The 24,780-nt window shown below is 32.5% G+C and overlaps 1 pseudogene; it reads left to right on the forward strand.

Annotated features, from left to right (window-relative positions):
* The first annotated feature begins 8,699 nt into the window (after nt 1-8,699).
* LOC129291594 (hydroquinone glucosyltransferase-like) lies at nt 8,700-10,396 on the forward strand (annotated as a pseudogene).
* The last annotated feature ends 14,384 nt before the right edge of the window (nt 10,397-24,780 follow it).

The raw sequence follows: 24,780 nt of genomic DNA on the forward strand, positions 1-24,780 counted from the left end.
ATATATAAACATTTAAAAATTTTGAGACAACTGCATAAAACTTTCCTACTTTTAAAATTTTAAAAATAACTTTCATAATATTTTTATCTTTTTATTACATACTCCTATTACTATTATTTCTTAGTTATCTTACTAACATAAATTGCTATAACATGTAGAAGCTTATGTGATATCATATGTAAGCTAATAATAACTTTATAAAAATTTTATCCATATTTTTTTTTTTGGTGTTATGAGTTATGCATACTTTCTTGTTTTAAAGTATAAGTTTTTTTATACAATTCCTCCTTAATTATTCTATTAATATGATAACCAATTTATTAATGGTGGTGATAGGGGATGCGGAAGTAGAATCGTGCTAATTTAAGGACAGAACCCTGAAACACGATAAAAATACAAGAACAAAAAAGAAAAGATGAAATTTATGACGAAAATAAAGAAAGATATAAAGTAAAAATAGGATAATGATCAAGGAGAAGATCCTCTAGAGCACCTGCCTCTAGAAATCTCAACCTTCGAAGACACCACAAGAGTTGATTATGCTCTTGATCACGTCTGTTTCTCACATGGGATGCCACCACAAAGCACTAAGGCTCACAAGAGTTATAATAAAAAAATAAATAATTTCATTCAACTGCTGTTTTGTTTACAACAGGGAGCATACCTAATTTATATAGGCTCATAGAAAAGAATATTTTCTAAAATTAAAAGCCTAATTTTCTAATACTAAAAGGAGAAATAATATAAAATAATGATAAAATATTCAGCCACATAATTTATGAAATGTGATCTAAAATTATGGGATTACAAAATTTAAAAATTAATACTATAATTAATTCTAGCTTTTGACTAGACTCAAAATAGGAAATCAAATCAAAGAACTATTAAAATAGGAAATAATTTAGGAGACAATCAAGGGATCATAAAGGATTTAAAACTACGCCACCCTTGACTTCTTTACTAGGGTTTCATGCCTCCTTGCTTGCAAGAGGCTCAACTTGTAGTCTTCCTTGCATTGGGCCAAAGTCTGCATCTCTTGGGCTTGACTCTTTATGAGTTTGGATCTTAAATATATTATACACATCTAGATGCTCTCCTTTGGGCTTGAGAGGAGTGCCCTAATGCTCTCCAAGCTCTTGAACTTCTTACACAAGACCGAACAAGGCTTGCTTTATGGCTTTAGTTCGGGCTCTTGTCATTGGACCTCCAATATGTTGTAATGGGTCTTTAGGTACATTGGATTGAAAGTATTGGGCTCCTTTTATGTCACCATGCTCATGATTACCATCCTCAAGCTTCGTTGCCATTAATACTATGTCACCCGTGCCATGGGGTCCATCATTCCCTCCCAGTTGGAAAGGATTCATCCTCGAATTTGCAGAATCATATAAAGATAGATCAGAAACATTAAATGTGGCACTAACATTGTCATAAGAGCTAGGCAAGTCAATCTTGTAAGCATTATCATTAATTCTTTCCAAAACTTAGAAAGGTCCATCTCCTCGAGTTTGAAGTTTGGACTTCTTTTGATTAGGAAATCACTCTTTTCTTAAATGTAACCAAACCTAATCTCCAGGCTCAAAGATCATACATCTCTGCCTTTATTAGCTTGCTTGGCATATTTCTCATTCTTTTGCTCTATGTTTGCTTTAACCTTAGCGTGTAAGTCCTGTACAAACTCAGCTTTTTTCTTGCCATCAGTTTTAGCATGCTCACAGAAAGGCAAGGGTAAATATCAATAGAAGATAATGAATTGAAACCATAAACAATTTCAAATGGAGAATAAGAAGTAGAAGAATGAATAGCCCTGTTGTAAGCAAATTCAATATGAGGTAAACAATTCACCCAATTCTTCAAATTCTTTTGAATTATTGCTCTTAATAGTGTAGTCATAGTTTTGTTAACTACCTTAGTTTAACCATCAGTTTATGGATGGGTAGTAGTGAAAAAAAGTAACTTACTCCCTAATTTATGCCATAGGGTACGCCATAAGTGACTAAGAAACTTCACATCCCTATCACTCACAATAGTCTTAGGTAAACCATGCAAACGAACAATCTCTTTAAAGAATAAGTTAGCAATGTCAACAGCATCATTAGTCTTAGCACAAGCAATAAAGTGTGCCATCTTAGGGAACCTGTCAACAACAACAAATATGAAATCTTTGCCTGTAGAAGATTTAGGCAATCCAATTACAAAATCCATAGAGATATGTTCCCAAGGGTGAGAGGGGACAGGTAAAGAAGAGTAAAGTCCATGAGGTTGGACCTCAGATTTTGCCTGTTTACATTTAATGCATTTATCACAAACAGATATGACATCTTTTTGCATGTGAGGCCAAAAGAAATGATCAGACAAAATAGCTAAAGTTTTCTCTACACCCAAGTGTCCCATTAAACCACCACTATGTGCTTCCTTAGTAAGCAACTTATGCATAGAACAAATAGGAATGCATAATTTATTTTTCTTAAAAAGAAATCCATCAAATCTAAAGAAATAACCAGATCCATGATTTTCACAAGATTTCCAAATATTTTCAAAATCAGAATTAGTTTTATAAAGATCTTTTAGAATCTCAAAGCCAAATAATTGAGCATGTAAATAGAAAAGTAATGTATACCTTCAAGATAAGGCATCAGCAATGATATTTTATTTACCTTGCTTATGCTTAATCACATAAGGAAAGGTTTCAATAAATTCCATCCAGCGAGCATGTCTCTTGTTCAACTTACCTTGAGACTTAAGAAACTTTAAACTTTCATGATCATAATGAATGATAAATTCCTTGGGCCACAAATAATGTTTCCATGTTTCTAAGGCCCTCTTTAGAGCATAAAGCTCTTTATCATAGGTGGAATAATTCAAAGTTGGCCATGAAGCTTTTCACTAAAGTAAGCTATAAGCTTAGAATCCTGCATTAAAACAGCACCTATACCAATACTAGAAGCATCACATTAAATTTCAAATGCTTTAGAGAAATTAGGCAAAACAAATAAAGGGGCATTAGTCAATTTATCCTTTAGGGTTTGGAAAGCCCTTTCTTGTGTCTCACCCTATTTGAAAGTTACATTTTTCTTAACAAGTTCATTAAGAGGGGCAGTAATGCTAGAGAAATCCCTAACAAATCTCCTATAGAAGCTTGTTAAGCCATGGAAGCTTCTCACTTCACTTGCCTTCTTAAGGGTTGGCCATTCACAAATAGCCTTAACTTTCTCCTCATCTACACAAATTCCCTGTGATCCAACAATAAATCCTAAAAAGATAATAGACTCCATACAAAAGAAACACTTTTGAAAATTAGCATATAGCTTATATTCCCTTAAGGTGTCAAACACAATTTTAAGATGATTCATATGATCAGTCAAAGATTTACTATAAATCAGAATATCATCAAAGTAAACCACAATAAACTTGCCTATAAACTTTCTAAAAACATGATTCATTAATGCCATAAAAGTACTAGGAGCATTAGTCAAACCAAAAGGCATAACTAACCATTCATATAATCCAAATTTAGTTTTAAAGGCAGTTTTCCATTCATCACCCTCTTTCATACGAATTTGATGATAACCACTTCTAAGATCAATTTTAGAGAAGATAGAAGCACCATGCAATTCATCAAGCATATCATCAAGTCTAGGGATAGGGTAACGATACTTTACAGTGATTTTGTTGATTACTTTACAATCAACAGACATCCTTCAAGATTCTTCTTTTTTTGGCACCAAGATAATAGGGACAGCACAAGGGCTAAGGCTCTCACACACAAAGCCTTTCATCATCAATTCCTCTACTTGGCACTGGATCTCCTTAGTCTCTTCAAGGTTAGCACTATAAGCAGGCTTGTTTGGAATAGCAGCTCCAGGCAAGAAATCTATCCTATGCTCAATTCCTCTTAAGAGAGGAAGTCCATTAGAAATTTCATCAGGGAATAGATCTCCATAATCCTGTAACAAAGAGACAATACTAGAAGGCAAAGTGGGGTCAAGAGTGTTAGTAAAAAAATAAATATTCTTAAGAATTACAATAAGAGCTTGCTCACTCATCAAAGCCTCTTGAATCTCACTTTTCTCACACAATAATATTTTCTTTTCACTATTTTCCTTCACTCCCACCATTCTATTTTTCTCTTTTATCACCTTCTCACCACTCTTTTTCCTCTCTTTTGATTGATTTTCAAGTAAAGTAATACTCTCTTTCTTTTCTCTCTCACTCATGCCACAATCAAAGAGATCTCTCCTTTGCTTGTAATCTTGAGTAATCTTTAGTTGATCTTCATAAGCTTGGATGGGCCTAAGAGAATTTAATACAATAGTCTTGCCTTTAAAAGGCACCTTGTAATAATTTCTAAAACCATCATGAGTAGCCTTACTATTAAACTGCCAAGGCCTACCTAATAACAAGTGTCCAGCAAGCATAGGGGCTACATCACATAATACATCACAAGTATAAACCCTAACAGAGAAAGTAATTAACACTTGTTTAGAAACCCTAATTTCAGCACAATCATTCAACCATTGCAATTTGTAGGGCATAGGGTGTGGAATTAAAGGTAGAGATAATTTATCTGCAAGTAAAGTGCTAGCTATGTTTGTACAACTACCACCATCAATTACCATGCTATAAAATTTCTCTTTGATGAAGCATCTAGTATGAAAAATATGCTCACGTTGCTTATGTTCATCATCCTCCTTTGGTTGAATATTAAGAGCTCTTCTTGCCACCAAGAGAGAGTCAACTATACCATTGCATTCAAGCTCATCATTTGATTCATGGGAGGTAGAATCATCATCAACATTATCGGCATCATCTTTATCACTTTCATGCACACTATCATAGCGACCATCATCTCTCAAGATCATAACTCTTTTATTGCTACAATCTCTCGCCATGTGGCCCACACCATGACATTTGAAACACTTAATAGGAGAAGTGTTAGATGAATAAGAAGAAGGTTTAGGGTTAGAAGTTTTACCCTCATACTTGGTCATTATTTCTTCCTTGGCCTGGGATGTATCTTTGGCTTTAGAATCCTTCCATTTGGAAGTTGTCTTGGAGTCTTTCCAAGAGGACTTGGAACGTTTGTTCTTATTTTTCTGCTCCAACTTTATAGCCTTGTGTATGAGCTCTTCCTTGTCCACAAAAGTGTACAAGTCAAGCTTATCTCTTAACTCTGGCCTCAAGCCATCCATAATTCTTGACATTGCTTCACGTTTATTTTCTTAAATGTTTGCAAGAAACTTCAAGATATTCAACTCGTGTACATACTCCTCCACTGTCATATATCCTTGAGAAAACATTCTCAATTTTCTATTCAGCTCTGTGTAGTAGTAGTTAGGGACATAAGCCTTTCTCAAGTACCTTTTAAGCTTCTCCCATGTTTTAATAGGCTTTTTCCCAAGTTGGCTTCTTTTATACTATAAATCTTGCCACCAATAAACAGCATAGTTAGTGAAATTCAAAGAAGTAGTTTTTACCTTCCTTGACTTAGACAAATCAAGAGTCATAAAGATTTGGTCCATCTTTATTTCCCAATTAAGGTATTTTTCTAGATTGTTGCTACCCTTGAATGAAGGATACTTTACTTTTTGATCCGGTAAGTCAATATCACGCTTTGAGGATTTCTTTCCCTTAGGACAAGGGGGCTCTTCATACTCTTCATCGTCACTGGGGGTCTCATGCTTCTTTCCTTTAGAAGAGGAAGTCTCCGGCTCATCTTTATCCTCTTTATGGAACCTATGATCAAGTTCCAAGTGAAATTGCTGCAATTGTGTTTTGATAAGTTCTAAAACAGAGTTCATATCAATACTAGGGGATTCATCCTTGTTACTCATGTTCATAGAAGCACTAAAAACCATATAAGATAAAAATGGGTCCTCACACACACAAACTCATGTGTTTACTCTCAAGATAAATAAAGTCACTCGTGTTTCACAAAAAAAAAAATTTAATGGCTTTTATTTTTTAATGATGAAAAACACACTTGCCTTTTACCACTTACTAAGCTTGTGGATAGAATCCAATGGTGAAACCAAACACAAATCAAGAAACTAAGAAACAATCAAGTGGATATCTTCTAAATTAAGGAAACTAAAACAAGCACAAGATGAAAAGAGAAATTTTTTTTTTTTGCAATTTTGAAACAAATAGGAAAGCAAAATTTTCAAATAAAATTAAGGTTGCTAAAGAAAAAAAAACCACATATGACAACAAAAATAAGAAAGAAAGAAATAAAAGTCAAAGAGTCAAATACTCAAAGACAAAAATAGAAAACTAAATAAAATAAGAGAGTAGCACAAATAGAAAATAAGAAAGTACAGAATTTGAAAAGTGCTACCAAAAATTAAAAATAAAAAAGTGATCAATGTATAAGACTTTCTTATCACCCAAGTTGACTTTTCTCTTTAGGCAATCTCTTGGTGACTTGGAGTTTAAAAATAGCCTTTTTTTACAGTCATAACTCACAGCAATATATTTTCTTTTGTAATTTTTTTTTAAATTTTCGGATTTTTTTTCTTTTTTTTTTCAACACACTAACACTTTTTTTTTGCCCTTTTTTTGCATGAATTTCTATTTTTTTTTTGAGAAAGCTAATAAAATAAAAACTCACATAAGATGAAAAAGTCACAAAGATGAAGAAGAGAAAAACCAAAAGATAGAAGTAGATGGGGTAGATAAGAGATGATCATAAAAAGAAATAACTCAAGATAATAAAAAAAAAAGAAAGGACAAGAATTTGAACCAAAACTAGCAACCAAAGCTCTGATACCAATCTGATGGGGGACGCAGAAGTAGAATCGTGCTAGTTTAGGGACAGAACCCTGAAACACAATAAAAATATAAGAACAAAAAAGAAAGGGATGAAATTTATGATGGAAATAAAGAAAGATATAAAGTAGACAATAAGATAATGATCAAGGAGAAGATCCTCTAGAGCACCTGCCTCTAGAAATCTCAACCTTCGAAGACACCACAAGAGTTGATCACGCTCTTGATCACGTCTGTTTCTCACACGAGATGCCACCACAAAGCACTAAGGCTCACAAGAGTTATAAACTCTAAAAAAATGAATAATTTCATTCAACTGCTGTTTCGTTTACAATAGGGAGCATGCCTAATTTATATAGGCTAATAGAAAAGAATATTTTCTAAAATTAAAAGCCTAATTTCCTAATACTAAAAGGAGAAATAATATAAAATAATGATAAAATATTCAGTTACATAATTTAGGAAATGTGATTATAAGATTATGGGATTACAAAATTTAAAAATTAATACTATAATTAATTCTAACCTTTGACTAGACTCAAAATAGGAAATCAAATCAAAAAGTTATTAAAATAGGAAATAATTTAGAAGACAATCAAGGGATCATAAAGGATTTAAAATCACACCACCCTTGACTTCTTCACTAAGATTTCATGCCTCCTTGCTTGTAAGAGGCTCAACTTGTAGTCTTCCTTACATTGAGCCAAGGTCTGCATCTCTTGGGCTTGACTGTTTATGAGTTTGGATCTTGAGTACATTATACACGTATAGATGCTCTCCTTTGGGCTTGAGAGGAGTGTCCTAATGCTCTTCAAACTCTTGAACTTCTTGCGCAAGACCGAACAAGGCTTGCTTCATGTCTTTAGTTCGGGCTCTTGTTATTGGACCTCCAATATGTTGTAATGGGTCTTTAGGTACATTGGATTGGAAGTATTGGGCTCCTTCTATGTCACCATGCTCATGATTACCATCCTCAAGCTTCGTTGCCATTAATGCTATGTCACCCGTGTCATGGGGTCCATTAGGTGGGGTCTTTGAAAAAGAAACAAAAAGTCAGGAAGGTCAATTTTAAATATTTAAAGATACAAGAAGTTATGTGCAATTATATTAAAGTTCAGGGACATTTTGTATATTTTAATCTTTATTACAAACCACTTACGGTATAAAATTTCAATATGTATAAGATTTAAAATATATTAATTTATAATATCTTGATTCGTTAAATCAATAATCAGTACTATTTTTATAACATCTTTTGATGGTAAACTATTATAGAATTACTTTCAGCAAACAAAAAATACTACAAGATTATTTTCTTTTCAATAAGTTGGCAGTTTTAAAATAACCTTAAAGGATTCCGATAATGTGAAGACATATATAAACTAGTTTGATTCAAATTATTAATCTAGACTACTTTAGTTAGCAGCTTGCAGGTAACTTTTTATAAGACATATCTCCCACTGAAAATTTTAATTACTGTTGTATACCTAGATCTTAAACTCAAGATTTTTGATTGGTCGATCCAAGCATTGGATAGTCGAACAAAAGATTTTATTAACATCTTTCTATTATTACCTCTGTCCAAAATTATAGAATACTTTTAAAAGAGTTTCTCTTTCTTAAAATATAAGATACTTTAGATAGATTAATGTTTCATTAAATGCACTAATTTTAATATTACCCTTTCTCTTTCTATAATTAATTTTTATTTTTTTCTTTTTAATATATTAAATGATGGGCATTTTTAAAAGTTTATATTTTTATTTTGAAAAGATAAAGTTGTTAAGTATATTTAATAAGGTTTATTGGTATGTAAAATTTTATCTAAAAATATTTTATAATTTAGGATGGAGGGAATATTTCTTACATTCTCGGAACTTCAATTATTTAATCGTTTTTTTATATTTTTTGCACTGTCATCATGATGAGTATTGAGTGCGCGTGTGTACATGACCATGTTCTTTCTGAAGTAATGATATCAGACCATGTCTTTTGTATAAAGCCCATTAAATCTTCAAGATTTCAACCCAGAAATCCATAAACTCAAACGTAATCGATCCACGTTTTCATCGTTCCCAAGTTTCCATGGAGAAAACAACTCACATAGCCGTTATACCCAGTCCTGGCTTTAGCCATCTGATTCCTATTCTTGAGTTTTCCAAGCGACTTGTTCAGCTTCACCCTGACTTTCATCTCACCATCATCATTCCCTCACTTGACTCTCCCCCTAGTTCTTCCATAGCTTACCTTCAAACTCTTCCTTCAAGCGTGCAACCCGTTCTTCTTCCTCCTATTAGCAAACACGACCTTCCCAAGACGCGCACGTAGCAATCCAAATTCAACTCACACTCGCCAAATCTTTGCCATCTCTGCACCAAGAATTGAAGTCCTTGAATTCCAAATCTCCTTTGGCAGCTCTTGTTGCAGACCCTTTTGCATTTGAGGTGCTAGGTTTTGCAAAGGAACTCAATGCTTTGTCTTTCATTTACTTCCCCGCAGCTGCTTCAACTCTTTCCTTCTGCTTTTATCTCCCAACCCTCCATGAAAACATTTCTGGTGAATTCAGAAACGTAGCAGAACCTATCCGGATTCCAGGTTGTGTCCCAATCCATGGTAGTGACCTCCCTGACCCGGTTCAAAATCGATCCGCTGAACATTACCAACAGTCTCTTCAACGAAGCAAGAGATTCTCCTCAGTTGATGGGTTATTGGTTAATAGCTTCATACAGATGGAAGAAAGGGCTATAAGAACCTTAACACAGAAAGAAATTGGTTATCCACCTGTGCATCCGATCGGACCCATCAGTCAAACCGGGTCAAACAATGAAGAAAACGGGTCAGAGTGTCTCAAGTGGTTAGAGAATCAACCACCAAGCTCTGTTCTATATGTTTCTTTTGGAAGTGGTGGGACCCTATCCCAAGAACAAATTAACGAGCTAGCTTTTGGCTTGGAATTGAGTGGACAGAAATTCTTATGGGTCCTTAGAGCACCAAGTAACTCAGCTAATGCAGCTTACCTTAGTTCAGCAAATGGGAATCCTCTCGATTTCTTGCCAGAAGAGTTTCTGGAGAGAACCAAAGAGCAAGGTTTGGTTATTCCTTCTTGGGCACCACAGATCTCAATCCTTAATCATAGTTCTACAGGTGGGTTTTTGAGTCATTGTGGTTGGCATTCTACACTCGAGAGTGTACAAAAAGGAGTGCCCTTGATAGCGTGGCCACTTTTTGCAGAGCAAAAAATGAATGCTGTAATGTTAACTGATGGTTTGAAGGTGGCACTAAGGCCAAAGGTTAACGAAAATGGCATAGTGGAGAGGGAAGAGATTGCTAAATTGGTAAGAAGCTTGATGGAAGATGAAGGTGGTAAGGAGATTCGTAAAAGAATGAAGGATTTAAGCGAAGCTTCTTCTAGTGCACTCAAAGAAGATGGTTCTTCTTCAAAGATGCTGTCTCAAGTGGTTTTCAAATGGAAAAATTTTAAGGGGATGTAGGAATTTCTCTGTCTGCATATAAAAGACGAATTTTAAATTTGTCTGTTTTTCCTATTAGTTTTTGTGCTTGTTTATTCAATGTTTCTTTGTCAAACCAATGACTTCCTCTGCTGAAATTGATCATAGATGATTTCTCTGCTTTCACCGTACAAAAACAATATTTTTCTCATGGCCAAAATCTGTTAAAAAAACCCAAAATTTCGTGACAATGTTTCTCACAAAATTTCCCATATGAAAAGGTCTGTCATTAAAATGGTCAAAAGAAAAAACATTTTTTATAGACGAAACCATGAAAACATTTTCACGTGCTCTGGATCCAAAGGAATTGCTCATGGATAACGAATCTAAGAATTTCTTGCAGATTTTTTTTTTTAAAGAAGTTCTTTCAATATAAAATCGATATAAATTTGAGACAAATTCTCATACAAAATATTCATGAAAAATTCTTTCATATAAATATGCTGTGACAAGTTCGAATGATAATTTTATGTGAGAATACTATAGACAATAAATCTGGGAGAATATTTATGAAATATTTTCTGAGACAAAATTCTTCCAAATTGAATATTAAACATATTCTCACATGCAAATTTCGTGAGAAATCATATCATAATAATAATTTGTGAGAAATTCTGACATTTTTTTAGAGAAACTTTGCATTAACACAAGATATACATTTTACTATACTAATTTACATAATTTTTTTTAAAGAAAAAGTGGCATAAAAAGCCTCAATATGATCTCCCCCAATAATGATGTGAAAATGTGCTTTTGTAGTAGTGATTCATTGAACAGTATTTTAATTGCTTTCCTCACAAGCTTGATGAGTTCATTTTTGTAAGAAAATGATTCTGACTGAGTTTTATTGTAATAACCCTTGAATTTAAAAATCTGATGAAGTTATTTGATTATTTCTATAAATTTTGAGCTATATCTATCATGATTGATTAGTAGCTTAATGGAATTTATGCATGCTATCTACCTACTGGTTCTAATTCCGAATCCTTACTCTTCTAAAGAATAGAGTTTTTTTTTTTTTTAATGAATAGGATTAATGCTGGACTAATGGTACCCCCTCCTGATCATGTGTTAAGGTATGTATTGGATTGACACAAGGATTTTACAAGGATCATTGGTCTATTCTTTACTATTCACTTATCATATGCATTGGGCCTATGTGTGTGGATCAACTATATAAATTACGGATTCAAAATCATGGGCCTATGGTCCAGCTTGTTCTAAAATATTTGCATGTATACATGTTGATATTTGGTTATTATTTCTTTATAAGCACGTTGAGTTGGTAAGCATACATCTAGTTAAGAATAGATTGAAGGATTAAAAGTTGCACTAACATGAAAAGTGTGAGTTGTATAACATCAAAGATATTTAATGTAGTTCATGATGCTTCAAAAATATTGATTAAAAAAAACATAGTTAATTAACCTTGTCATTAGTGTTACTCAAAGATTTAACCTTATCATTTTAAATATTGATATTTAAAATGAATGAAAGTGGATTGAAATATTTTAAGTGTTGCACAATCATGTCATCATTAGCTGAACACGGATTCAAAGCTGTTAAGTTTTACCAATTTCACCTTGTATTTTTTTTTTAATGGCTTCACAACAAATTATTATTCCAATAAAAAAAATTATAGGAAGCATAAATAGACTTAACTATTTTTGAGAAAATTATAGAAAGTGCTAGTGTACAATTTTATGAGAATTATTTTGATTGATTTCGTGATGAATTTGGCTGGAATTAAAGAATTATAGTGTGATTTCTATATATATATATATATATATATATTTTTGGAATTAAAGGACTGTGATTGAGTTAAGTTCATTAAAGTCACTACAGTTTGTGGCATGTATTGTCTCAAACTTTCTCTTATAATCACTGTAATTTTAATAGGGTGAATAAATGCAAAAGCCATCTCCCTATTTGAGGATATTGTTCATCTTAATGATGCTAGTACAGATTGTTATCTACCATCAGTGTTTTGAGATGACTATAAGAAGGTAGAGTATTATCTTCAATTTGCACCATTTCTTTATTGGTGTCTCACTCTTGATTTCACTAAACGTGTATTTGGTTTTGTAAATGTAGTTAAACTCCACATTGCAAAAATGCCATATTTATCTATGAATTTAACTTGGAATTTTGAAGAAATTGAATATGAAGCCATTTGGAAACTAGTTGAATTCTTGAGAGTTGTATGGTTCACAATTTATAAATTTTGGTACTTGTACGTTAGATGTTTGGTGGAGTGTGGGAGGATAAATTGTTTGGATTTAATTGAATAACCAAGCATGAGTAATGAACCATTGACTGAGAGTTATTCAGTTTTTGTGTTGCAACTTGGGATCAAGGCCTTTGCTTACATGTAAGTGATGCAAGATGATATGAAGTCTATGAGAACTGTTTCACTTAATTATTTATTTTTGACTTGTAGCTTATTGTATGTGTTTGAAGTTAGATATTAAAGCAAAATGCCATTGTTAAAAGTAATATGGAGAAATTTTATGATGTAAATGATGATGTTTGAAAATTTTTGAGTTATTTAGATTGACTATGGTTTTGTTAATGTTGGAAGGACGCACACACACACTTGATTGAAGGAAGGAAGTATATTAGAATCCTATTATATCTTAATGTGGTCACTACTAAAAAACATGGTCTAAAGAGCACCTATTTCAGAGTGCTTATGCAAAAAACTGCTTTGAAATATATAGGTAGGACATATGGGAGCGCTTTTAAATAAATCATTCCTAAAGGATATGATACACTAAAGTGCTTTTTAATAAAGTGCTCCTATAAGATTATAAAAAAATTAAAAAAATTAATGACCTACGCTCCTATAGGTTAACAAAAATTAAAACAGAAATAATGACTTATAGGAGCGCTGTAATGAAATGCGCTCCTATAGGTTGATAAAAAAATTTTAAAAAATAACAACCTATAGGAGTGCTTTATATTAAAGTGCTCCTATAAGTGCATTATAGTAATGACCTATAGGAGCGCTCTCTCTGTGAGCTCTCTTATAGGTGCCTTTAGGAGCGCTTATATCATAAGCGCTCTGAAAGGCCAATTTTTTTTAAAGAAAACAAACATAAGTTAATAATAGTGTCGGGCATGCTCGCAAGGTATTCAACACCATTCTCTTCAAAACCTTTGAAGCTTTGTTCTCCCTTTCCCGCATTGCCCACTGCTAGTACACTGTCTTTGTAGTTGATAGTTATTATTGCTATCGCTTCTATCACTATCGATTGTCGTGCGTGCCGCCGACAGCTTCTTCAAGTAGCAGAATGTGTTCATGCTGAATTGCTGTCCAAATCATCCCTATCAAAATTCTATTCGAATCACTGTCAAAATTCTATTTGAAATGAGTTCATCCCTATTAAAATTCTATTTGAATCGTTCGCGCTGAAATCCTTGCTTGCTGGAATCTTCTGTGCTTCTATTCAAAATTCTACCACCAGTCCTTGTTCAAATGTCTGTTAGAATCATAGCTTGCAGTAGCACCGGAATCACTGCTGAACTAGTGTCGCTTGATTTGCTCTTCTGCAGGTTGTGAGGTTATTTTTAAATTTTTTTAAAATTATATAATTATATAGTAATTTTAATATGTTATATATATATATATATATTACTAATAATAATATAGGTTTGATGATAATACTCTATGACTTTGATTTTTTGATTTTTTTTGAGACATTAGACTGCTCTCTTGTAAGTTAAAATTGAACTTGGAATTGATTATAATTGTTATATGGTTGAGATGTTATGTAAATAAATTTTGGTGTGCTTATATTGAAATTTACTTTATGTTAGTTGAGTGTTATATGTTGAATTGTTTGATAGATTTTTATTACATTATGCTACAAATTTATTTTTTGATGAATTGATATATTGAATTATTAGATTTGATTATTCGGGATGTTTCACTTTTAGAGGGGACTCTGTCGAATTTTTTAGAAAAATATTCTAAATCTTTGATCTTTATTTTTTGAATTTTTATGACAATATTAGTTATATGGATCATAAATGGATGTCGGCTAATCGATTGTCTAGAAAATATTAGGATGGGGTGGATGAGTTTATTAAGTTTGCATTTTCTCTTGATCAAGACCCTTATGGAGTCATATGTCCTTGTTTAAAATGTTGCTATAGAAGACAAGTAAAACTAATAGAATTGAAAAATCATTTAGTATGTAATGGGATTAATCCAATTTACACCTGTTAGACCATGCATGGAGAGACAAGGAATTACACTACTGATTGGATGGATAATGTAAGCTATACATCATTTGATCATGATAGTGGAATATGTGATGTTGACTATCTTGACGAGATAATTGATATGGTTGATGAGGATCTTAAAGACTGTCCTGAGATATTTGAGAGATTGAAGAGTGATGTTAATAAACCACTGTACCCCGATTGTAAAAAATTCACAAAATTATTCACAAAATTGTTAGTTGTTTTGAAATTGTACAACCTAAAAGTGGCTAATGGATGGAGCAATAAGAATTTCACAGATTTTCTTAAACTTTTGTATAAGATGTTGCCAAAGTACAATGTGCTTCCACCTAATACTTATGAAGCTAAAAAAGTACTATGTTCTATAGGGATAAGTTATAAGAAGATACATGCATATCCCAATAATTGTGCCCCCTTTTGAAATGCATATTCAACTTTAGATAAGTGTCCAAAATGTGATTCATCATGGTACAAGAGAAATAGGTGTATGTTGTGGTATTTTCCAATCATACCAAGATTCAGACTCCTATATAGTATTGCAAAAGATGCTAAGCACTTAACATCTCATGTTGACGAGAGAATTAAAGATAGCAAGTTATGACGTCCTGTAGATTCTCTTTAATGAAAAAAACTGATCTTATATATCTCGAGTTTGGTGATGAAGATAGAAACTTATGCCTTGCTTTAGCCACTGATAGAATGAACCCTCATGGTATGTAAAGTAGTACTCATAGTACATGGCCAGTGATTTTGATGATCTATAACTTCCCTTTATAGTTGTGTATGAAATGAAAATTTATGATACTATCAATATAGATGTGTACTTAGCTCTGTTGATTGAAGTTTTAAAGCTACTGTGGGAGATGGGTGTAGAGGTCTATGATAGGCACAGGGAGGAACAATTCATCTTGTGAGCAATGTTGTTTGGCAATATAAATGACTTTCCTATCTATGAAAACTTATTAGGATACAGTATCAAAGGGCGAGAGGACTGCCTTATATGTGAAGAGCATACTTGTTCAATGCAATTGGAACATTGTAGGAAGAATGTATTTATAAGTCATCATTGATTTTTGCTTCAAGTATATCATTATCGATGGTTGAAAAAAGCCTTCAATGGCCTCTTAAAGAAAGGTAGAGTTCCTTTGCCTTTAATCAATGAGCAACTTTCTAAAAAGGTTAAAGATTTAAATATCAAATTTGAAAAACCATTTATAGGTAGGGTTGTTACAAATGGTTGGAAAAAGAAGTCCATCTTCTTTGAACTACCATACTGGAAGTCCCTAGATGTGAGGCATTTCCTTGATGCAATACATATTGAAAAGAATGTTTGTGACAATTTTATTGGCACATTACTCCACATTTCAAGAAAAAACAAGGTTGGTATTAATACAAGGATAGATTTGGTTAGTATGGGGTTAAAAGAAGAGTTAGTACTAGAGAGCAAGGGAAAATATACTTTTCTACCTCCAGCAGTCATACTCTATCTAGAAAGGAAAACTTGGCCTTCTGTGAATTCTTGCATGGAGTTAAGTGCCAAAAGGATATTCTTCAAATATTAGTAGCCTTATGTCTATGAAAGACCTCAAACTAGTGGGCTTGAAGACTCATGACTACCATATTATTATGGAAAATCTATTGTCGGTAGGTATATGCTCCATTTTACCAAAGAAGGTGCATGGAACTATTACCAGACTTTTTTTCTTCTTTAAGGCAATTTGTAGTAAAGTGATTGACCTAGAGAAATTACCTAAATCAGAACGTAAAATAGCTAAGATTTTGTGCGAGCTCGAAATGTAATTTCCACCTTCATTCTTTGACATTATGGTTCGCTTGTCATTTCACTTAGTTAAAGAGACAAAGTTGTGTGGCCCAGCTTATTTGAGATGGATGTACCCAGTAGATTGTCACTTGAAGGTATTAAAAAGATATGTGAAAAATTGAAGTCGGCTTGATTATTATATTATTGAGAGGTATATTGTGGAGGAAGCAATTGAATTATACACTAGATATCTCTCTAATATGGACTCCATTGGATTGCCAAAGTACACAAAGGATATCATAGGTGAACATGGTGGAATCATTGTGAAAAACTCATTAGCATAGACAAGACATAATGGTAACAAGGTCACTTATATGTTTTATACAAACTGAAGAGGTTGAGTCATATTTTGAAGAACACATGGCAATTGTTAGGAGTCAAAACAAGGGTAAGCATGAAAGTTGGTTAATAACATATCACAATCAACATTTTATAGATTGGTTTAGAGCTCGCATATCTAAGGAGTTCCAAGCATCAGAAAGGTTGAGATTCTTGACAAGGGTCCTGGATTTGAAGTATTTTCTTATACAGGCTATGTAATTAATGGCATTACATTCTACATGAAAAGTCAAGATGCTTGGAGCATTATGCAAAATAATGGTGTAACACTTGTAGCTTAATCATTGCATGTCTCTAGTTTTAAAAAGAAGAACCCTATCTATGTGAAGATGAATTATTTTGGGGTAATAGAGCACATTTGGGAGTTAGAATATAGCAAGTTTCATGAACTGATCTTTTGTTATAAGTAGGTTGATAATAAAATTGGCCTTTGAATTGATGATGAGTTGGGTTTCATTGAAGTAAATCTTAATAAGGTGGGTTGTAAAGATGAACCATTCATTTTTGCATCGCAAGCTTGATAAGTGTTCTTCATGTTAGATGCAATGCACAAAAATTGGTCAATTGTTCTTCTAACAAATAAAATAGCTGATAATGAAGATGATGAAGATTTCAATGTTGAGGATGATCCTTTCATTGGGACATCATGTACACTTGATGCTTCGACTAGGGATAATGCCTTTTACATTAGAGAAGATCACATGGAAGGGATTTGGATTGATGAGGGATATGTAGAATACACAAAAGAAAAGAAAAAAAAAGAAAAAAAGTATCAACGATTGTAAGATATTTGTTTTAACATTTCTAAAAATTTACTTTTTTTTTACTCTTTTATAGAGACTAACAAGTTACTGTTGTGTTTGGTTTTTCTTGTAGGTAATTGGCTACCCCAACTAATTCTCATGACAAAAGTAATGATGATCCACCTACTTAGGAAGACGCAAGCAAAGAAGTCAAGCATGGTAAAACCATTATGAAAGCAGTGATACAAGCTAGGGTAGCTAGTCAAAAATTACTGGCATATTGGAATGATAGGGGCCAACTAGTTAACTCTACTTAGTTAGTCAATTTTATCAAGGTTCTAGCACATCATTATGTTCCTTGTTATATTGTAGATTAGAGAAAGAAAAATGACCCAAAGCTCAAAAAAGCAAAAAATAATATCTAAAAGGATCTTCTAATATCTTTTAACCTATATGACAGTCATATGCATTATATCATGAAAAAAGCTACATATGCCCATAGGAAATTTCGAGCTACTCTTACAACATATCATCTTAAAGATGCAAATGGGGAAATCAATCCACATCTGCCTGAAATGTATCTAGAGATTTAGCAAGAGCATTGGGATGAATTTATTAAAATATGACAACAGCCTGAATTTCAACAGATAAGTTATCACAATCACTTTAGAGTTGTAAATACTCCTTTTCCATTTAGAGCAGGAAGAAAGAGCTATCTAGATATTGAGTATAGTTTGGTAAGTGCTAGTTAATAACTTGTAATATTTCCTATAGAGAAATAATTTTTAATCATTCTAATATCTTACCTTCTCTTAATAGAAAGGAAAATGCTAGATTAGATGCCACAATTACTCATGCTCTTGTATGGAAGATAGCTCAAGAGGATAAGGAAGGCAAATTATCGGATGAGCGTACTCGAAAAGTTTGGGAGGATTGTGTGGATATATATGTTTTAGTGTATTTACTTCATTTACTTTAATAGATAATAACCAATTTTTAATTTGTTTAATAGGAAGCATTGTCATAATCAGTATCACAGACTGACATAAGTGGCTATATGGATGTCCTTGGTAGGGTATTGGGAGGCCCAGAGGTCTCCGGTTGTGTTAGAGGAAGTAGATTTAGTGTTTCTCAAGGCACTAATTTTGGACATCAGCCTAAGATTTTTACTGAACAAGACGTCATGGCAAAGTTAGTTGAAAGCATGGTAGAAATGGAGGCAAGAATAGGAAAAAAATTACAAGAGCAAATGCAAAAGAAATTTAAGAAAATGATTGGATCAATAAATGTGCCACAAGTCAACCCTAACAAGAAAGATAGCTGCTCATTCATACTAAGGAAGATTTTCTTAAGGTTTTAATTTCTCTATGTATTTTTTATCTATATTCATAAATTATATTTCACATTTTTTAAACCATTAGTTTATGTATTTTTTTAGGGCAAGTCATAATGTCAATTATGGTTAAAATCACCACATTGTCATGTTGTGGGACTTGGATCTGCATATAATGATAATAGTGATATTATCTGCAGTAGACTGATGCCTATTAATCACTTAAAGGTAACCATAAGCATAACAATAGAAAATGATGCTAAGCTACTAGTGTAAGTAGGAGATAAGGATATATTCACTATTTCTAATGCTATTGGTACTTATGTGGCTTGGCTTACAAAGCTCATTAAGTTATAGGTATGAAAATTGTCTATTATTTAAAATCTCATTCATGTTTAATTTTGATCTCACTAATTAATTTTACATTTTATAGACCATTTTAATTTTGTTTCTAACATATTTGGATAATTACATCTTAATTTATTGTTTTTATAGGTACCTACACAAATAAAAAGATGAAAGTGTGGTTATTATGTGTTAAACTTTATGAAAGAAATAATTATACAACAAGAGTTGATCATTTAGCCAAATGTAAGTATTTCAAAATTACATTCATGTCTTACATATAACATAGATAATTAACTATATGTTGATTTTTCTTGTAGTATTTTGCTGGAGCAAGATCTTCACATTTAACCATGGAGCAAATGGAAAATGTAATTAAGGAATGGTTAGAATATATAATTAGTTGTTTGTGATAGGTAACATTCAATGTTAGAAAAATACTAAAAGTTTTATTAGTTAATTAGCTAGACTAGCTAGAGATTTGACAAGTTAGAAATTTGATCTTAGTTTGTCTTAATTTCAAGTTCTTTAATTGTCTATATCTTTTAATGTTTAACTGCATTGTTGTTGGATTCATTTTTTTTATATTGTTATGGAAAAACTGTCGTTTGTAATGAGTTGAACATGATATGTAAAATTATAAAAAAGAATAAAAAAACATACGGGAGTGCTTATTAGGAGAGTGCTCCCAAAACTATATGAAATGGGACCATATAGGAGAAGAGTGCTCCCCATATGTCTTAATTTTTCCTTTTCTTAGTAATAAACCTATCAAAGTGCTCTTAATGAAAGCGCTCCCATATACTTGACCTATAGGAGTGCTTACAAAGTGCTCCTGTATATACAGGAGCGCTAGATATAGGAGCACTTTGAATAAGTGCTCTTGTAAAGTATTTTTGTAGAAGTGGGTGTTTGGAAGAAGAGAAACATGATTGAAATTGTAAGTGAATAGTATCTAAAATAACTTATTAATGAATTTCTTTCTTTAAAATAATGTGTAACCATATTCATGACTACTTATATTGTTATAGTTTTATTACTGTGATTTAATTCCAATGTATTAATTATAATTGGGAATGTTTTCATTATACCATTTGGTTTTAAAAGAACAAAAAGGAGTATTATTTGATTGTGCACCCTTATTTATTTGATATATCGATAATGATTGATTGTATAGCTTGAGGAAGGACAAATTATTTTAATTCATGCATGGGAAAAGTACTAATAAATTTATTTATGCAAGTATATGCTGAAAAGAAATGGTATTTTAATTATATATAAACCCATGCAAGCTTGGTTTAAATTGAGGGATTGATATCAGAACGCTAGTTGCTAACAGCAATACTGTTAGCCCTTGGCATGCCATTATTAAATCTTAGCTAATTTGGTATTCGTAAGCATTGCACTTATACTTGTTATTTATGGGTTTTGTACCCACACTTATTTCATAGCTTCTAACCATACTTATTGGTTATTTACCATTGTGGATTGCGTGTTCATGCTTGTTGGTTAATTATCTTGTGGACTTTGTGTCCATGCTTGATTAGTTATTTATCCTCACGGACTTTATGTCCATAGTTGTTATCCATTCTAATTAAATCCTGCTATAGAATGTTTTATAACTATTATTTTTTTACTAAATCTTTTAAACTAGTTGATTTCATGAATGAGTTTCTTCAGAGTGGGCTATGAAATTTCTAATTGTTTTATTTAATTGTGGTAGTTAGAAAGCATAATTTGATTGTTGTGCCATCATTGCATGAAGATGGTTTTTTTTAAGGTTTAAAAGAAATTATTTGATTTATGAGTTATGAAATATTGTTATTCTAAGTGAATATTTTGGTTATTTCATACTTACTCCATTCATATTTATTTCTATTATTTCTTTTAATTTTAAAATTGGAATGTTATTAACTAGAAAAATATTTTGGCTTCAAATAGTATAGTTAGACCTGTATCTTTCTATTGATCATCGAGGGGGCTTTATCGCTAAACTAAAGTTGAATAATTACTTTGGTCAAATCACAACTTGATCTAAATGTATAAGTATGTATCATTTATATAGTTTACTTCATGTGCTCCCCATTAATTATATAAAGGATCTTGACCTGTTTTTTTTTTGTGTGTATGTGTGTGAGGCACCAAGTTCCTTGTTGTTGAATTGTTATAATTTGATGTCATAGGAATTCGAGAGGTCTTACTTTCAAGAGAGATTATGCAAACATTTCTACAAAATGTATATGCTATTTGTTTATGTGAAAAGCATGGTAAGAATTTCTAATCCTATTATTAATGAGTTCAAAGCATTAAATCAAAAGTTTTTTTTTGAATTAAGGCTTAAGAGATATGAGTTTTGTAGCATATCTCCTGTTAGTCATACCTTATTTTTGGGGTATGATATTTATCATGAGAATTTGGTGAGAACTTTATATATGACTACTTACATTTATCTTATGTTTTAAAATTTCTACTATAAACTTGTTCAAACATTTTTCAAATAACAAATAGTCAGAAAAAAGTTATAACACATAAGCACATATATCATACTTGAACCAATAAAAACTATATTATAATGTTTATAATAAAAGACATAGTACTACACAATAAACATAAATGTCAAGTCATATACGGCAAAAGTCATAACACATAAGACATGAAATCACATAAATTCATCATCACTTAACATGTCATCATCCTCTTCATCATTAGAACCATCCTCTTATGACTCAATCTCATGACCACTGTAACATCCTAAATTTCTAATCCTGCATTAATGATTGATTTAAGAATGGATTAATGATTTAATGTGGGAATAGGATTTTGAGTAGTGAAGTGTTATTTTGACTCATTGGGATGTTATATGAATAGATATGAGTAGAAGAGCAGAGTCTCGAAGCAAAGCATGTGAGCATAGTAAGGATTTCCCTCATTGTACCACATGTCACGGTGGGGGATAGATGTGCCACGGCGCATAGGGCAGAACTCTGATTAATAAGACATGTTTAGCTTGTAGAAAATAGAAGGAAGAACATGAGAGAAGAGCTCAAACATGGAAAAGTGCAAGAGATCTATTAGGGCAAGCATAATTAAGAACAAGGATGGTGTTTCTAGCCTGTTACTTATCGGGTAAGTCACATACTACCTTAATCTGTAAATCTACCTTGTTTTCTTTTAGTTTTAACTAGTGAGAAAGTGAATTTGGGAGTTTTAAGTAGTTGATTTCTTACCTTATAGTAATAGAAAGGTTCTTTAAAACTAAACTAGTTCTTTGTGAATAGTTGGAGTTGAAACGATAAAGCTTTGAAACTGTAGGCAAGAATTTCCCTAATCTAGAGAGAGTAGTGAGAAAAAATTGCTATAAAATGTTAAAGCTTGGAATGAGGGATAATCAGTGGCAATGTGTGTAATTGAGTGAGAAACATAGATTTGATAGCGATTGAGTGCTTAAACGTGACATTTGGCACTTTTTGTCAATAGAGAAATTGACTTTGGGTTGCTAATTTTGTGTAGATTCTAGTGTGTGACGCACGAATTGTGAGTAAGAAGCTAGAATAGGGTTGAAGTTACACGGGTAAGCCTTTCTAACAAACAAAAAGGTTAAGGTAACTATATAGTTGATTGTGTTTATTAACTATTATAATTGTGTAGAAGTAAATACAAATGATAAAGTTATGGTTTTGAAGAGTTTTGTGCATGATTTGTCATTGAAGTGGTTTTTCCATGAGCAATGGCTTGAAAAATAAGATTTGAAAGGTTATTTGAATTCAAATGATATATATAGATATATATGACATTATATATGTTGTGGAGATGTATATAAGTAGTGGAAATTGTGAAAGAGCATGATCATAGGGGTGGGAGTTCATCTAAAGATGTAGGGATGTGTGTGTGTGGAAATATGTGAGTGAAAAATCCATATAGTCAGGCTAGCACTATGGGACATTCGGTACAGCATTATATGGGTTGTTATCATAGAAAATCTATCACAGCATATTATGAGATTGTTACCATGGCACATTCCGGCAGTCTGGCAACTCCCTAGTGCTTGATAGGGTGTAGTTAGGAGTCAACGACGCCTCTAACACAAGTTTGTGAAGAGGGAAATCATAGTTAGTAGGTGGGTTAGATTACCTTTGGCATGGTGTTTCTACCATCAAAAGTGTGCTCAGGTTAACAAGTGGTTGATCTAGGTGAGCCTATAGTTTCATATCAGGGAGCATTTGAAGTTCGGTGGCTAGATGATCATGCTAGTGTATACTGGTGAGGAATTGTTTTGAAAAGATGCTATTTCTTTATATTTTGATATGTGTGTGTGTGTGATATTACTTTATTTTATTACTTTGACATGATTATCTGTGGAAATAGGCATTTTATAAACTATATTGGTTACTGAGATTTTTATCTTACTCGTGGTTATTCACATTTTTCAGGCTCTAGTGCTAGTAGTTCGAAGGGAAAACACATTGGCTGAGTTGAGATCTCTCACTAAGCTTTTGTAAGATTTTGATATAATGAATTTAGTTTTTATTAGTCTTGTATATGTATAAGTTGCCATAGGATTTGTACATGTGCATAAAGATGTGATTGTGGTATGTTCTGTGATTTTGAGCTTCCTAGCTCTTTTTATATGTGTGAATAATGAAATGACTGGATAGGCTAGTGGATAGATGTAATTGTGTGTGAATATGATATGTGTGGAGAATATATGTGATGATTTGGCCATGTATGAGAATATAGAAGTGAAAATGTGAATTTGGCCTAAAGTGTAAAATTGACAATTTACAGGCCAAATTTATGTATGTATGTTATATTGTGCATGTGTGTGGTCAATCAGGTGTGTATTTTTCATTTGGACGTGGTCAAGGCCTAAAAAGTGGCTAATGACAATTAGTTTTGAATTGAGACACTTAAGTAGCAAAATTTTGGCAAAAAATGGCCAAATGCACTTGGGTGTTGAATTTTTAATAGAGTTATCGAATCGAAATGAAACTAGTGTCATTAGTTAGATTTTAAAATAAGCTTCGTGTGGGAGCTTGAACCATCCCAATCGAACATCATATGTGGAAATGTTGCACATCTAAATTTTATATTAGAAACTGCCATTTGACAGCAAATTTAGGTATGAGCACCGTGGCGCATGTACTTGCATACCATGGCGCACGACATAGAGCGAATGACTATAGCCTCTGTGCCACATGCCGTAACGCATGTGGCACTAGTCACGGCGCATGGTGCCAAATTTCACTTTATTTTTCTATGATGCACATGTTTTCTCGATCCTTAATGCAAGTAGGTTTATTGCTTTCACTGTGTGTATAAAAATTTATACTTGAGTTATAAAAGGATTTCTAAAATTTTTTATTGGAATCCTAAGCTTTCAATGTTTTCAAAGTAAATGATTTGATTAGATCAATTGTAGTAAAGTGTATGGTAATGTCTGTAAGGGCATTACATTATTAGTTAGTATCAGTTTCTTAAGTTTCGAGATCTAGTCTTTCTTCTTATTTGTGCTTTCATCCTAGACTTTAGCAACTTATATATTATTCATTACACCTATTCTTTTCCTTTTGCTTAAATTTTATGTTACTTTCATCCTTAAGAGGGGATAAAATGAGAAGAAGAGGTACTCGAGGTACACGTAGCACTCAAGTATCTAGGCGTCTAGTTGAGGAT

This window comes from Prosopis cineraria, unplaced genomic scaffold (assembly GCF_029017545.1).
Source record: "Prosopis cineraria cultivar Desert tree isolate PC_DT_omini unplaced genomic scaffold, ASM2901754v1 PC13, whole genome shotgun sequence".
In the NCBI taxonomy this organism is placed as follows: Eukaryota; Viridiplantae; Streptophyta; class Magnoliopsida; order Fabales; family Fabaceae; genus Prosopis; species Prosopis cineraria.